We start from the raw sequence: 15,834 nt of genomic DNA on the forward strand, positions 1-15,834 counted from the left end.
ATTTTACAGGTGTGTTTATCTTCAGGGTCCTAAGTCTTGCAGATGTTAAAAGTGCAACTTTTAACTGGAATCAGAATGTTGTTTTAGTAAGGAATCTTTAGTTTTAAGTCCTGTTTTGCGAATAAATGTGAACACACTAGATACTGGCTCAGGAGTATTCTTACGGCTGATAATATTTATTCCTTTTCTGTTCAGGTACTGATTATTAAGGTGACTCTATGAAAGGATCACTCCAAAATGACAGTAAGTCTTAAATATTTGGTAGTTCTTTAATTTAATTTGCTAGTTCTGTAATTTAATGCAGCATTGTCAATACACATATACTCCATTGGGTGGCTTTTCCTATTCTAATTTTTTAGGTCTGTATAGGATGCAAAAATTGAACCAGACCCTAGACTATAAGGTACTTATGACAAGCTGAACCATTTTGAGTCAACTTTCATTTATAATAGTTTTGAATTTAGCCACCTGCGGTGCGGCCTTCTTTTTGAAGAATGTCAATAAAAGTAATTACTGTTCTGTTCAATGTTCGTTTTCCCTGAAAGCTTTATTTTCCTTTTGGAATAAATGGTTTCAAAATCAGTGACATTAAAGCGACACCAAGGAATTGTTTCCCTCCACTGTGTCAGAAGAGCTACTAATTAAACTTAATAAAGTTTGATGATAGCGGTCCTTTCTGTATTGATATTCAAGACTCTTCTTAGTGTCTATAAGATGCTTACAATTAATCTTCACACACTGCTATTGTTTGTTTGTTTGTTTGTTTTTGGTTTTTTTGAATCATGACTCCCAATTTTCTTATAATTTATAACAAAAGTGACTTCTGGAAAGGACAGATTATATATATATTATCATATATATGACAAACGTCAGAATGATAGATATGATAGATAATTCACATAGATAGATATGATGCTATATATATATATAGACATAGATAGATAGATAGATAGATAGATAGATAGATAGATAGATAGCTATGATAGAAATGATAGATGATTAATAGAAGAAGAAAGGAAGAGGAAAGAGGGAGGCAAAAAGAAAGAGATTGAGAAAGGGAAAATCTCAGGTACAATAGATGGTAAAATGTTACATTTTTTATTCGTGCTGGAAAATAGTTAGGGCCTACAAGTGTGAATAAGTACTTTACCAGAGAATTATATTCCCATTGCAAATATCAAATTTTTTCTTCTTAACCATTAAAATAACTTAAATGTGTGCTTTGGCTGAATTGACCTTTACTTTTATTAAATGCTGTTTTATTTAAACAAATTTATGTCCACTCTTGACATTAAAATATTATTTTCATTCATAAAATATCTTACCAAAATATACTTAATGATTTACTCAAAAGGGAGAAAAACAATGTCAAATAAAAAGCAGACAGTAAACTTAAATATATGGACATGTGCATATATGTATGTATTAAGCTTCAATGAAACATAATAAAATATCATTTAAATGTTTTACAGATATGTAATTCTATGTTATAGCCAACATAATTTGGAACAATTTTTAAAGAATCATAAAAGTATAAAAGTAAATTGCTTAAGTATATACAAATATTTAAATATAATCAAATATAACTATATATAAATATATATAATTAATCCTTCATAAAACTCAAAATAGACATAGCCAGGTGTGGTGGAACACACTTTTGATCCCAGAATTCGGGAAGCAGAGACAGACATCTCAGAGTTTAAGGCCAGTCTATGAATCAAGTCCAGAATCTGTCTCTAAGAGCCAGAAATAAAAGAAAGAAAGAGAGAAACAGAGAGGGGGCAGTGAGCACATAACACAAGCCAGTTCTTCTTTTGGTCATCTTTATGTTGGGGAGCCTGTGACAGAGTATGGCATGTGCCACTTTGCATCAATACCATGGAGCACTTCTAAGCTCAGAAAGAATTATACAAATTTACACATCTCTCGTCCCCAGAGAAGATGTACACTTCTTCATGTGGTTTGTTCTTGTAAACAGAGCATAAAACGCAATGCATCTCATCTTGATTCTCATAGTGGCTTTTCAGATTAATACATACACGTGAACTTCATAATAGCACCCTGTCTACTCCATGTGCTTCTGCCACATAGAGTAGAGAAATGACAAAGAAATGCAAAACCCATGGAGGTTCTAATTCTAAGTGTAATAGCCACAAGCAAATGACCAATATCTGTAATAAGCCCAGGAATTATGAATCAAGTTGTAAGGAGAGAATATCTTCTCTCTGCTATATGGGCCAGTGTGATGGATCTCCGTACACTTTGTTGATCCTGCAGTGGAACACATGATGCTTTGTTCTAGTGGGAATGTGTTGACACGCTTACCAGGGGAAAAAAATCACATGACTATGTCACATTAGAAAGCAATAAGCTGGAGAATTTGCCTCACAATCTTTTATTTCTGGCTCATGGAACATTCCAGATGGGTACTATGAGGCCCATGCATAGGTGTGGGGTCAGAGCAGAAACAGACTAATCAAAGGGATTACCTATGGGAACAGAATTCAAGGGAGCAAGCATGATAACATCATAAATAATATTGCTTAGTAAAAAGTACCAAAAGTATTGTCTAGCTTAACATGTCTGTCATTAACACACACACACACACACACACACACACACACACATATATATATATATATATATATATATATATAGTATTAACATAATACCAATGCATTGTACTATACATTCAACCACTACATTTATTTAATAGTAATATATTGATATTTAATCTTTTAATTTTTATATGATATGATAAATGCACAAAAATACGTTGATATTCTATACCTATCATACTATGAGTACATTTAGTCTTTATAGTCTTCAGTTGTGCATACAAGAAACAAACCTCATGGAGTCTGTTAATGTTTCAGATCATGTGTTCATGAAGCTTTTTCAGAGTAGGGTTTAGCAGACTGTGTATATTGTAGTTAGCTTTGAACCTAAAGCCAAGGCAAGAGATGAGGATCAAGCAGACTTCGTTTCCCTGAAACATGAAGGCAAAGTTGACACAAACAAGCCAGTTTCAAGCATCAATATTTTTTAAACACTTACTACAAACCAGATTCTTATCTAAACATTACGGTTTTAGCATTAAATAAAAGACCAGGAAACAAGTTTTTACATGTATGTGAGAAGTGAAGAGAAAGTAGAGAACAGACATTAAATTAAAAATACCAAACACATATTTTGATAAGTTGAATATGTAAAGAAAATAAATAAAATGAATAAGAGACTAGGGGTAGAGTGTATCATTATATTGGTTGGGAAAAAGGTTTTGAAATTGGTAGTAGCTGAGAAGAAGCCTGCTAGTAGAAGGAGAATATGTTGTGACTGTTATCCTGAAAGGAACATTTCAGGCAGAGGGAAGACAGGAATGATGCAATTATTTTGTACAGAAATACAGAGGCGGTGAGAAAAGGTGAGCCCCTGTTGTGTCATGGCAAAAACCATGTTCCTTCATTTTATTACATTTATTCATTTCTGTTTGAGATTGTGTGTGTGTGTGTACATGTGCGTGTGCAGGTGTGCTTGCATGTGTATGTGTGTGCATGCGTGTGCGCAGGTGTATGCAGACCTGTGTCATCAAACTGGAATAATGGTGAGTTTGTGGAAGTCATAGGACCTCTTGTAGGATTTGATGTTCTTCCCCATCTTGTGGGTTCAGTGGATCAAATGTAGGCTGTCAGGCTTGGTGGCAAGCTCTTTTACCTGCTGAGTCATATTTTTTTCTGGTCCAGAACTATTGAGTGTTAGTTAAAAGAGAAGCCATTCAAGGCATTTGGTCGAAGTAAATGAAATGGCTTACATTTTAAAGGTTTCCCTATGTTAGATAAAAAGTGCCGGAAGGAGGTTGAGAAGTTATAGTAGTTCCTCAGAGAACAGATGTGTTTATAGTAGATGCTTATAAGCAGAAAGAACTACAGGGAGCAATTTTAATTTAACTTTTTTTTATTGGATATTTTCTTTATTTACATTTCAAATGTTATCCCCTTTCCAGGTTTCTCTTCCTCCCAGAAACATCCTATCACATCCTCCCTCCACCCACCCACTACCACCTCCATTCCCTTACACTGGGGCATCTAAGACCAAGCACCTCTCCTCCCATTGATGCATGACAAGGCCATCCTCTGCTACATATGCAGCTGGAGCCATGTGTACTTCTTTGTTGATGGCTTAGTCCCTGGGAATTCTGGGAAGTCTGTTTGGTTGATATTGTTGTTCTTCCTATGGGCTTGCAAACCCCTTCAACTCCTTCAGTTCTTTCTCTAACTCCTCTAGTGGGAACCCCACGCTCAGTCCAATGGTTGGCTGTGAACATCTGTCTCTGTATTTCTAAGGCTCTGGCAGGGCCTCTCAGGAGACAGCCATATCAGGCTCCTTTCAGCATGCACTTCTTGACATCCACAATAGTGTCTGAGTTTGGTAACTGTATATGGGATAAATTCTCAGGTGGGACAGTCTCTGAGTGGCCTTTCCTTCAGTCTCTGCTCCACACTTTATCTCCATATTTGCCTCTGTGATTATTTTGTAATACTCCTTCTTAGAAGGAGGACAAAATACTCTCAGGAGTTAATTTAACTTTTAAAATAATAGTTTTCTTCTTTTAAAGTTTCGCACACATAATGCCTATTGGTCATCTCTAATTGCCACTCTCTCTTCCACTTCCTATAGTACACCCAGCTGTCTGCTCTCAAACTTTACATTCTCCTTTTTATTGTTACTATTAATAGTCCGGTGAGTTTACTTACTGATGGCCATATAATGAACGCTCATGGGAGTATGAGCAATCCACCCACTGCCGTATCCTTAAAGAATAATGACCCTTCCTTCTTTGGTACCCATCAACAAGACCCGTTCCTCGTCTTTGATAGAACTGTGATCTTGAGCAGGTAATTGAAGTTGTTGTGTTCCTGTGAGTTTCTGTGTGGGACTGTCATTTACCACAGCCCTGAGTAAAACATGGATTCTTTAGTACCGTGCTGGTGTCTGGCAAGTTCACTGTAAATGCTGAGTTCTAGCCTCTTCCTCTTCAGCCTTGTTACTATTGTTTTCATGATCAAAGTTATAATGGAAGCCTCAGGGAAAATATCAGCACTTTGGATGCAGAAAAGTATTTGGAAACTAGTCCTCTGTGAGCTCTGCAGGCATACACAACTGCTTCTTTGGTTTTATTGAAACTCACATACTTTAAACAACTTTCATGAAGTACAGGAGTTCAGGAGTGTTTCCTTGTTATTATCTTTTATTGCGGGTGTGATATTTTTGTTGGTTTTTGTCTTGTTTGCTTGCCTTTGTTTTGGCCTGGAAATGTGATGTATATTGTTCATTTCTAACTCGAGTGTCAAGTAATGATTTATGTTCTTAAATACATTATTTTGTGAACAAAGGGATAAAGCCAAAGAGACAAGCTGTTCTTGGAATTTTTTCTTTTAGGTCTGGCACCTGAATGTTAGTAGCTTAGAAATTTTCATATGTTTTTGTTTCTACACTATGTGTTAAGTGAAAAGAAAAAAAATATGAAACCATTCAAAACTATTATCATTGTCCTGAAAAACGTAATGAGTCTTCATACTTACTTTAATAAGTATCTCCAGTTTAATCATAAATGAGTATGTAGGTCTGTGTCCAAGCCCGAGAGAGAAGAGAACTGAAGCTATGGCTAGTCTCCGAGGAGAGGTGGCCATCCACTAACTGGTTTGATACTGAACTCATCTTGGATTTTAGCTGCAAACACAACTGGGAAAGTTGAGTTTGAGAAGTACCAACACTTTCAGCCTGTATCATTTCAGACTGCATTGACTGTGTCAGTATTGATGCACACCTATCCAGAAATACATCTTTCATGGAATAATTCTAAAAGTAAATAAATTCTCATGAAAATTGATGTGACACATTCCAAACAGAGTGGAGTCGTCAGACACAGAAATGTAAATTCAGGCCTATCCCTCAATGGCCCAGAACTTACATGCCTTCAGATTTTTGTCAATCTGAAAACTACTTCATTTAGCCATTCATGCTCTTCCTCAGTATGTAAACAATCCTAAGCTGTCTAGCATACCATATGTAAGCCTACCTAGATACTGTCAGACTGTGTAACACTACAGTGCCCACTCGCCGGACTGTCAAGGTTGAATCTCTAGACCCTGCTTTGTTGTACTATAGGTTTTTTTTTCTTACTGCATAGCCCTAAATACAAACCAAACACATCATCCTTGATAGCTACATAAATAAAATAATAGTTTTTGGAAATGTAGAAATCATTGTCTTGGATGAGCCAAGGCAACCTAGGTTGGACTTTGTGCAAACCTTTTCAAGTTGGATTGGACTCAGTTTCCCAGTTCGCGCTATGGAGCTGTTGCTTTAGGATCCATCCCACTTCCCAACCATCTGTTTCTTCTAGGGATCCGTCTAGAGCAGGGCAGCTTACAGCATGGTCAAGGTGTCAGGCACTTATGAGTCATTCCAGGTACCCACCATAAAAGAGAAGCACAAGGACAGAGTGTCAGCATCTAGAAATGTGTATACACCTCTCTTGACTTTGTGATTTTGTACCTATTGACTCAAATAATACACTATGGGTGTCTTCATATCTAATATATATATATCTATATATTTGCTCTTTATATCTCGTTAGATATAAAAGTATCAGTAAATGACCACTGTGACAGAGATAGGGGCGCCTCATGGTCAGAGGAGCATTGAGTTTGCACTTTCCAGTGTCGTATGGGTCATTGCAGGGCAGATCTGCTCAACACTAACATGTGTGTCTCAATTCCTGGAGCATTGAGAACGACAATGAGGTTGCATAATTATATTCGCAAAGGAACCTACAGTTAGATTAAGAACCTTTTCTTCCCTTTCCTTAAGAAAATGGCTAAATATTCACATGGAAACCCTCAGAATAGCGAGCAGCCATATTTGAACGCTAAGGAGGATAGAATTGAATTTGTAGGTGCTAGAATCCTACATCCTTTTATTCGAAGTCGTGTGTTCCCTCCTACTGTTTGGCTTGATGGGGCATTTTCTTATGGTGCTCATAGAGAATTTATGAGGGAGGTACCTAATAAAATACGAAATTGTCTATCCAATATGATTTTCCATGAAAATTCTGAACACTTGCACTTTGAAATTGTGTATGTATGCTCTCGTTAAAAAGTGAAAGGTCTTAAATCCACAGTAATGAATTTCTTTCAATATTTATGCTGAGAGCCTACTTGTAGTAAACAGCCATCTATTTTCAAGCTCTTAACCAGAGAAAATAGCCTGTTCTCATAGTTAGGAGCAGGACATGCAAACAAGACTTTTTAACCTTCAAAACCTCGCAAAGTGTAATTTGAACACGATGGCAATAAAAAGTTAATTTATCTCTAAGTCATTGTTGCTTCTTTTAGAACCAGAAGCTCCTAAGACCTCACCCACACAGACTCTTTGTTTTCCTGTGCCGGGGACAAGCAGGAACATGCTTTGTATTATTAAATTGTTGTTACTGCCCTCTAGTGGCAACAACGAATCCTTGTTCTTATTCCACCTCTGTCTGAGCCATGGAAATTCAGGACATAAAGAGCAAGCCAGAGCTTGTGTATCGCAGGGAGTTCTATAGCAACCACAACCTCATATCGTCTAATTCAGGAGCCTGTTCAATGAATAAGCTAAGCCCGCGTATGGAGACAAAGGGGTGGAGGTTTCATCCATGTATCTGATTGACATGTCTTGTGAAGACGCACCAAATTCAAATATTATTTTTCAAAGGACACAGTTCTCTCTTTGCATGCTTGAATGCAGGTGGTTTACCGTATGCTTAAAAAACTGACTCTCGAAGATTTAAGATAGTGTAGACCGGATGTGCTCAAAAGTTACAATGTATACTTAATGTCGGGGATCTATCAGGATTCGGGGCTGCAAGAGCTAGAATTCCTACCTCACTGATGGTGATGATCTCTGGCTGTTCACGGTCAGCCATAGTTTGACTACATAGAACCTTGGGTAGTTTATCAGAGAAATCTCAGAAATGAAGACCGTTCATAGATACATTTTTATTGTGCAATTAACTCATAATATGAGGAAGTATTCCTTTTAATTGGTGAAAAAATATCTGTTTGCTCCCCACCTTGTATGTAACCTCGGAGGAAACTAAGCAATCTGAAGCTTTGACATCATCACTTGTGTATACACGCATAGCATCATTAGTACACTTGCACAGTCAGAGGAGTGTTCATGGTTCCTATAAGAAGTAAATGACCTGAAATAAAACGTATTTATATGTTAAAAGAAAGTAATTACAGTTTTGCATGACATATAGGACATAGTGAGCACTAAATGTCAGCATTGCCAATAAGTATCGCAGAGTAAATTTATAGGCACATATAAGCATGTGCTCTGGAAAGTTTCCTTCAGTACAGAGACAATTTTGACATTTCCATAAAAGAAACTTAATATATGAACCCATGAAAGGTGTTACCTTGAGGTTTGACCGAAGGATAAAATAAATAGGAAGTTGGAGAATGATTCTGTAATAAAATTCAGTTGAGTGTGGGAAACATGAAGAATGATATTAAAGAAAAGCTGGGATTATTTACCTTTCTCTTTTACTATGGCCTTGAACCAAGAGCAGATGGGAAGGGAAATGTGTAGAGTTTAACATCCAATTCACATCATGTCACAGCACATATAAACCATATGAACATGAAAGGGCGAAAACCCCGGGTAAACTTAATAAGGTTTTGAGCATTCTGTGGAGGAAATGGACCATAAAATATCTATTGTTTCGCAAACAAATCATATTGCACATGCTTGCATTCTGTCATCATTGTGCCATCAATAATTTTATGTAGTTTGAAAGCTGTGTGGTGTCTATAGTTCGTGATAAATTATTAAAGTGAGAGATATGTTCATAAGTGTAAAGTTTTAAGTAAAAGAAAAAGGTTGATAATGTAGTTGGAAGAAAAGGCATTGCATTAACCTGAAAACATTCTTTTTCATACAGTTGGTCTCTAAGTTTGTATGAGTTGATACTTCAATTTTGAAACTAAAGTTTAATGCTTTCTCTGGAGTGCACTAAATTTCAATTTATCGTGTATTGCTACTGAACTTTCAGAGTAACATGTAACATGTTAGAAAGATTTCAAAAGAAAGAGCTGCTGTAACTAACCTAAGTTGGTATTGATAACTAAACATGTGCGCTGTCAATAAAATGTTTTAATTCTCTTTCTGAAAATTCTTCCTTCTTAAGGTGTTTTATAAATGAAAGTAATTTCTATAACTCTGCAGTTTTGGTAACCAGACTTGCATGTTTAGAAGAAGAACAGCAGGAAGATTTGAAGCCAGTGCTGTCTATCAAGCACAGGCTGCACAATGCAGTCTATGAATACGATTATTAGACTTTATTTAATGGACGATGGAATTCAGACTGATGCAGTAATAAAAGGATGAAGGAATTGCTGAATTCTGTACCTAAAAATGCATTTCTAGTGTCTCATAGCAACAAAAGCCTGACATTTGGGGCATATACACAAAAGGGAATTGAGAACCATATACTTGCACATTTACATTCATAGCAGCATTATTTACAATAATTCCCTAGAAAGAAAAAATCCCATATGATCACTGAGGAAAAAAGGTGGTATATATATATATATATACTTGAATATTATTCAGCCTTAAATAAGAGTGAATGTCCTGTTAACATTCTTTCATATGAAGGATCCTTGCTGGCATAATGCTATTAAAAAAAAAGCCAGAAACAGGAAGAGAAATATTGTAATATTCTCACCATCTGAGGTCAATAGAATAGGCAAATGGATAAAGAAAAATACCGTGGCTTGTGGTTACTGAGGTAGAAGGAAGGAACAGATGAGACCTGTGGTTTAATAATGCAGCGTTTCAGTGTAGATGGTGTACAAATCCTAGACCTGGGTGTGGTAATCAATAAACAGCAATGTAAATGGAACTGTTCCACTGAAGTATGTATTTAAGGCAACTAAGAAGATCTATTCTATAATGTTTTATATCTATATCTATATATATAGATATAGATATATATAGATATATATCATTTATAAGATCCCGGTGCTCCTCCTTATGGACCTTTTTATTGTGGGGATTACTAAAGAACTTGAGACACCTGTTAATCACCCCCCCCCCCAATGTATAGAACGCACAAATCAAGAGCCAGTGATTATTTGGCTGGTTATGTTACTGTTTGCACATTGAAGATAAAGACTGAAAGTTGCCATCAACTGCAAGAAATTCAAGAAAACAATCCACTTTTCACTGTAGTCAAAATAAGCTTGAGAACTAGACGCTGAGATGTAAAAATAGTTTAAACACTGTATACATTTTAGATGAATCGGTTGCTGACGTTGCCTCCCCCCCTACTGTCATAGAAATGTTATTAATAGTATCACCAACTCTGAAGGAAATTGACATATCAAAGCAGGGCATCTGCATGAATGAAATTCTCAAACAATAAATTAACAGGAACAATATGCCAGTGAATCAAAAACAAAAACAAAAACAAAACAAGTCTACAAGCAAACCCCAAATTGCCTACTTCCCAACATAGTACCTTCGGCTAAACGATTCTATATGCAGTACTGTTTCACCTCCTACTAAGCACTGGAAAAGGTCTTTGAAAAATATATTTTTGAATTTTCTCAACTAAACTAGAAATTGCAAACTGTCAATTTAAGTACAGAATATGCCTGGAAACGTGGGAGGGCTGATAAATGACACAAAGCAAGCCAAAGTGTTCCTTTGTGCTTGGCTGAACAAGGCAGCCAGTAGCAGACAAGTGTTGAAACTTTTGCATATTCTTTGTAATGGCACTTTTAGTGCACGAGGAGACAATGGGATAGTGCTTAGTCCACAGTTTACATGCTTGTTTGGATGAAATTTTTGTTCATAAATAATTGCATCAATTAAAAGTCACACTTGCTTTAAGCCATCTCAGTCTAAACAATAAGATAGAAATATTATAAAATTAATATGCATTAGACAGCATGAGATCTTAATGGAAAAAATGCTCTTTTGCAGCAAAAGATGAATTTTAAGTTCTTACAATAACATCATTGAAGGTTCGGATGGTGGTACATGCCTATGATACCAGCATTTGGTATTAGAACCGGGAGGACCAGAAATCGGAAGACATTCTCAGCTTCTTAGATGATTGGGGTCAGCAGGAGCAACTGAGCCCCCGACTCAAAACAGGAACAACAAATCATTTAAAGCATTGGCTAGCCACTACTGTGCATGGTTGTCTTATAATGCTTAATGCATTGTGTGGCCTTTTTTTTTTCCCGATCTTTTGCTTATGTATTTTGATTGCTAGTTTTGTGTTTTTATGGAAAATGAGTGTTCACAAACGTCTCTCTGTTTTATAAATGTTTCTTCGGTTCTTTTCAAAAAACTTTAAAGCAAACACATAACTCTTTTTTTGTTTGTTTGTTTGTTTTTTTTGGTCTGTCTGTCTGTTAGTTTCAGATATGCTAGGAATAGAGTCCAGGATATTACAGGCCAACACTTCTTCACCACCGAGTTTAGTCAAATACAATGAACATTTCATTTAAAACTTTCTCTGCATAAACATCATTTTCACCGTACAAATGTGTTTAAGCAGTGATGTCATTTCTAGTCTTACTTGTTGCTCCAGATTGAGTGAAGTGAGGTGGCTTTTGTTTCTCTTTACTCATCTGCTTTACATTATGGAAATGATGGACGATGTTATCATTTATAATAACATCGTTTAGTTAGCACTCAGGCGTGAGCATCCAACCACCTGCATGACTTTACTTCCCCAAACGAGCTGATTTTTTTCTTTCCGTGAGTGTGTTATATAACTGGCTTACTACTCTGACATGTTCGTGAGCTACGAGTTAAAGACCATAACTGGTGTTTAAAAGTTTATTCATTTTTTTCATCTTCCCCCCCGGTGAGGCTACAACCTCTTCTCTTATTAGCATATAGGAAACGTGAAATTATTTTATTCATTGCTGAATACCACCTAAGAGCATTTTTCTCCAAACAAATTGGCCATTTTGTTTTAAAACATGTATTGAACCAAATGATTAGAGCCAAATTTAGATTATCTTATCTTTTACATTGTTACTATGAAATACACTCAAGTCTAAAGTAAACTTTGTTTCAGGTAAAAGTTCTGAGAACTAGCATAAAATTATTGACTGAAAAGAATAAAAGATTAACTGAAAATTAAAATATCACTCTCAAAATTTAGGATATATTATATATATATATATATAATATAGGATATATTATATATATATATATATATATTATATATATATATATAATATATATATATATATAAATATCAGCCAATTTAAACACCAATGATTTAGTGTTGGTATCAAAAAGAGAGAATAACGATTAGGTAGAGACATGGGCTACACAGGGCAGATTTCTACAAGTAAAGCATGCAATTAAAATTTGATTTTCAGGTGTCTGATACTAAGTATGTGGCAAATATTTCTAATAATTTAATACTGGAGAAATAAAAATGAATGAAACGACATATTTTAAATAACATGTTTAATACCTATGTAGAGAAAATGGGCAGCAGATGACACATCCTTGAGGATTTGTTGTGGCTGGTCCCTTCCTGCCATATTCTTTCAACTTCCTGTTCACTCTAAGACCGTTTCCCACCACAGTCTTCTAACAACATGATGCTCCAAGCTCCAGTGCATGAGCCAAATGCCATGGACAGATCCCTCCCAAACTGTGAACTAGAAGACAGATGTGCTTGGTTAAATGTTTAGTGTCATCAATGTCACTGTCAACCCTATATTTCCTCAAGGATAGACTAGAAGTTCCTTTAAATTCTGATGGGTTCAGGATGACACATTTTGTTCAGTGCTGGCTGGAAGACAATAGCTCAAGGAAGCTGCTGGGTTTGTGAGAAGATAAATGAAATATTTGTGTGGGAACTTTAGGATTTGACATTTCAAGTTAGATTTGAGAGTGATTTTTTTTCCTAATACAATGCATGACTTCAGCTCATGAGTCATCCAAACTCTGTCAGTCCCTTGGAATTTTTAGTTAAATATTTATAAAATATAGATAGTTTATACTTCACAGTTGGGGTTTTTCCTGTCCTACATAGAATCTCAGCTATTGCATGAGGACATAATTAATTTGTTTACTAAAGGTGATCGCCCATATTATGACCAAGGTAGCTACCAAATACAAAAGTAGTAGTACAGAAATTCTACATTCTGAAAGCAGAGTTCACTCCATATAACCATGGTGGGCTTCAGCTGAAATAGAATTAATTTTTATTAAACATCTCGTTATAGATTTCTATAATATAATATTAAATGAAACATTTATGAATTTAAGTAAAACAATATGCAGTCTGCATATTGTTTCACCATCACTCTTAACTTCTAAGCAGAAAATTAATTTTTTCAACTGCTTTCCCAAACAGAATTAACCATATAGTATAGTTAAGTCAATATTACTTAACCTAATATAATATCATGTTATTTTACCTCCAGGAGGCTTCAGACTCAGCTAAACTGTGTTCCAAGAATTTAGAACCACATGAAATACATTTACTATAAGTTAGAGCTTTCCTGTAAAGAAAGTCACACTTCTCAATGCTAGCATAATAAACACTTTTAGAATGTATGCTATAGATGAATTGCAATGAGTCTTATCCCCTTGTTTTTAGATTATTTGTGGAAATAATGTAATTTCAAGTAGTTAGGAAAATCTGTATAGCTTGGTGTGGAGAAAATATCAGCAGTTTTGGTGCTGTACTTGATGTGCGTGAATGCACTCCTAGCTCTACAACTTTCCAGCTTTAGTGCTAAACCCCTTTAGTGTAGTTTCAGTTCTTAACACTCAACCATAATCCAAAAACAGTAAGTAGACTATTCTAAAATATAAACAGCATATTGTTTTATAACACTAAGCAGGGTGATTTTCATGACATCTTGTTTACTGCCTTGGGTTATTAAGCATCCCTTCATCCAAGTGTATCCAAGCTGTATGTACTAATTTTAGATGGTACGTAGTAACCATCTGGGTTATCAGACTGAATTTCACTATATCCCACTGTTTAAGTGGGTTTATTTTGGTTAATATGTAACTTAAAGTACAAGTGTTGTCACATTGACAATTCAGATATACAAAGGGAAGATGTAAAAGGCTTCCTTTAAACAAGAAAGAGAATGGTCTCAGTGTGGTAAAGAAGAAAACTAATCTGTGTTAGGATTGCTGACATCTCTGATGAGAACAAATGGCTTACATCCTCGATGTCAAGAGTCTGTTCCATACTGGGTCATAATCCCACTGATAAGGGAAGACTATGGTTATCTGACTTGCCTGACCATTATTTATTTCCAGTGTAATATGGAGTACCAGATGACCAGACTTAAGACATCAAATAGATTCCAAAAAGTAAGTATAAAGCACTGACTTCTAATAAATGCCAGCAGCCTTTGTTTCTGTTGACTTTTTGCAGATTTCACTGTCTTATAGCACTATGCTGGCTTTTAATGCAAATGGATATCAACAGACTTCATTATCTTATCTTATTCATGTGAGGTCATTCAGGCAAGCATTTTACGTCATAACGAGTTAGACTTGAAAGGGGTTTATAGTTGGGGGTTGGTACTTTTCCTTAGAGACTTGCGGTCTTCCACATTATATGTGAACACTTCTAATGCTGAAATGGCAACCCAGGACAATTTTTAGAAATCAGCTAGAATTGATAGCCCAAGTCTAATACAATAGTTAATAAAATATATTTTTATACCTGCAAACATCTATATACTGTAGTTTAATATTGATAAGACGAACACACTCTGTTTATGCCACACAATCCTGCTAATTTAATTTTGAAGCAACTTCTCAGTTATCCCAAGCTGGCTTTTCAACTTTCTATGAATCCAAAGATGAGCTTGACTCTCTGGTCTTCCTGTCACCACACACAGTTTATATATTGTTATGTTTAGCCTCCTAATTTTAACTTTAAATTACAATTATTTGTTTAATAATTTGTCACAAATTATTTGTATAATTTGAAAATTATAATTTTCTTTAAATACTGTTGCTACTTTCTATATCCTTATAATGGCATCAAGAAGAATCTTCCCATGTCAAAATCCTTGACATTTATTATTTGAAGTAGAAGTTAGTGAACTAGGAATAATAAATTTTACTTAAGCCAGGTGAACAGGTGAAAGGATGGAAAACATTTCCTGCCATTCCTTCACAAACAGCAGTGTATTAAGGTATTGCAGATTCTGCTAAGGGACATAAAAGTATTCATAGGTCCTTGTCAGTATTCAATTCATACATCTGTCAGCTTGATATTACAGCAGGTCTGGAACTCACTACATAGACAGTCTGGCCACAATCTCATAGAGGTCTGTCTGCCTCTTCCTCTTGAATACGGAGATTAAAGGTGTGTGCCACAACTCCCAACTGGATTTGGAACTCCTTAAAAGAAGTCCAGGGAAGACTTTATAGTATAAGTTCAGGATCAGGCAATAAAAAAAATATGTGAAACTAGTCTTATATGAATCAAATCATTAAATTACATGGAGTTTAAATGTGCTTGTTCATCACTGAGTTGGGTGCCTCTTAGTTTCTATGGCAACCAAGATCCTTCCCAGTATATTGGGTACTTGAATTAATTTTTTCAAAATGAGCTAAATAAATGAAAAAAGTGTGCTTTCACTATACAATGAAATACTTAGTTAAGAAACCACAAAAAGAAAAATAACCCTGATAGAAGTTCTCGAAGTCCTTTTAAAATTAAATATGGCAAAAGAAACATCTTTTTTTGTTTTGTTTTGTTTT

At 35.5% G+C, this 15,834-nt stretch overlaps 1 long non-coding RNA gene across 13 annotated transcripts in view; it reads left to right on the plus strand.

The window, feature by feature from the left end:
• The window catches only part of LOC110311497 (uncharacterized), a 463,301-nt gene that overhangs the window by 205,153 nt on the left and 242,314 nt on the right, over window positions 1–15,834 (plus strand). For 11 of the 13 annotated variants that reach the window (XR_015045734.1, XR_015045735.1, XR_015045732.1 and 8 more), the window contains one exon: window positions 196–243. The exons of 1 other annotated variant lie outside the window; for it this stretch is intronic. This is a non-coding gene — a long non-coding RNA (uncharacterized LOC110311497). Of the gene's footprint in view, window positions 1–195; window positions 244–14,373; window positions 14,428–15,834 lie in introns of all 13 variants that reach the window. One more of the 13 variants, XR_015045739.1, reaches the window with a different exon arrangement.

This window comes from Mus caroli, unplaced genomic scaffold (assembly GCF_978045245.1).
Source record: "Mus caroli unplaced genomic scaffold, Mus_caroli_1 scaffold_17, whole genome shotgun sequence".
Classification (NCBI taxonomy): domain Eukaryota; kingdom Metazoa; phylum Chordata; class Mammalia; order Rodentia; family Muridae; genus Mus; species Mus caroli.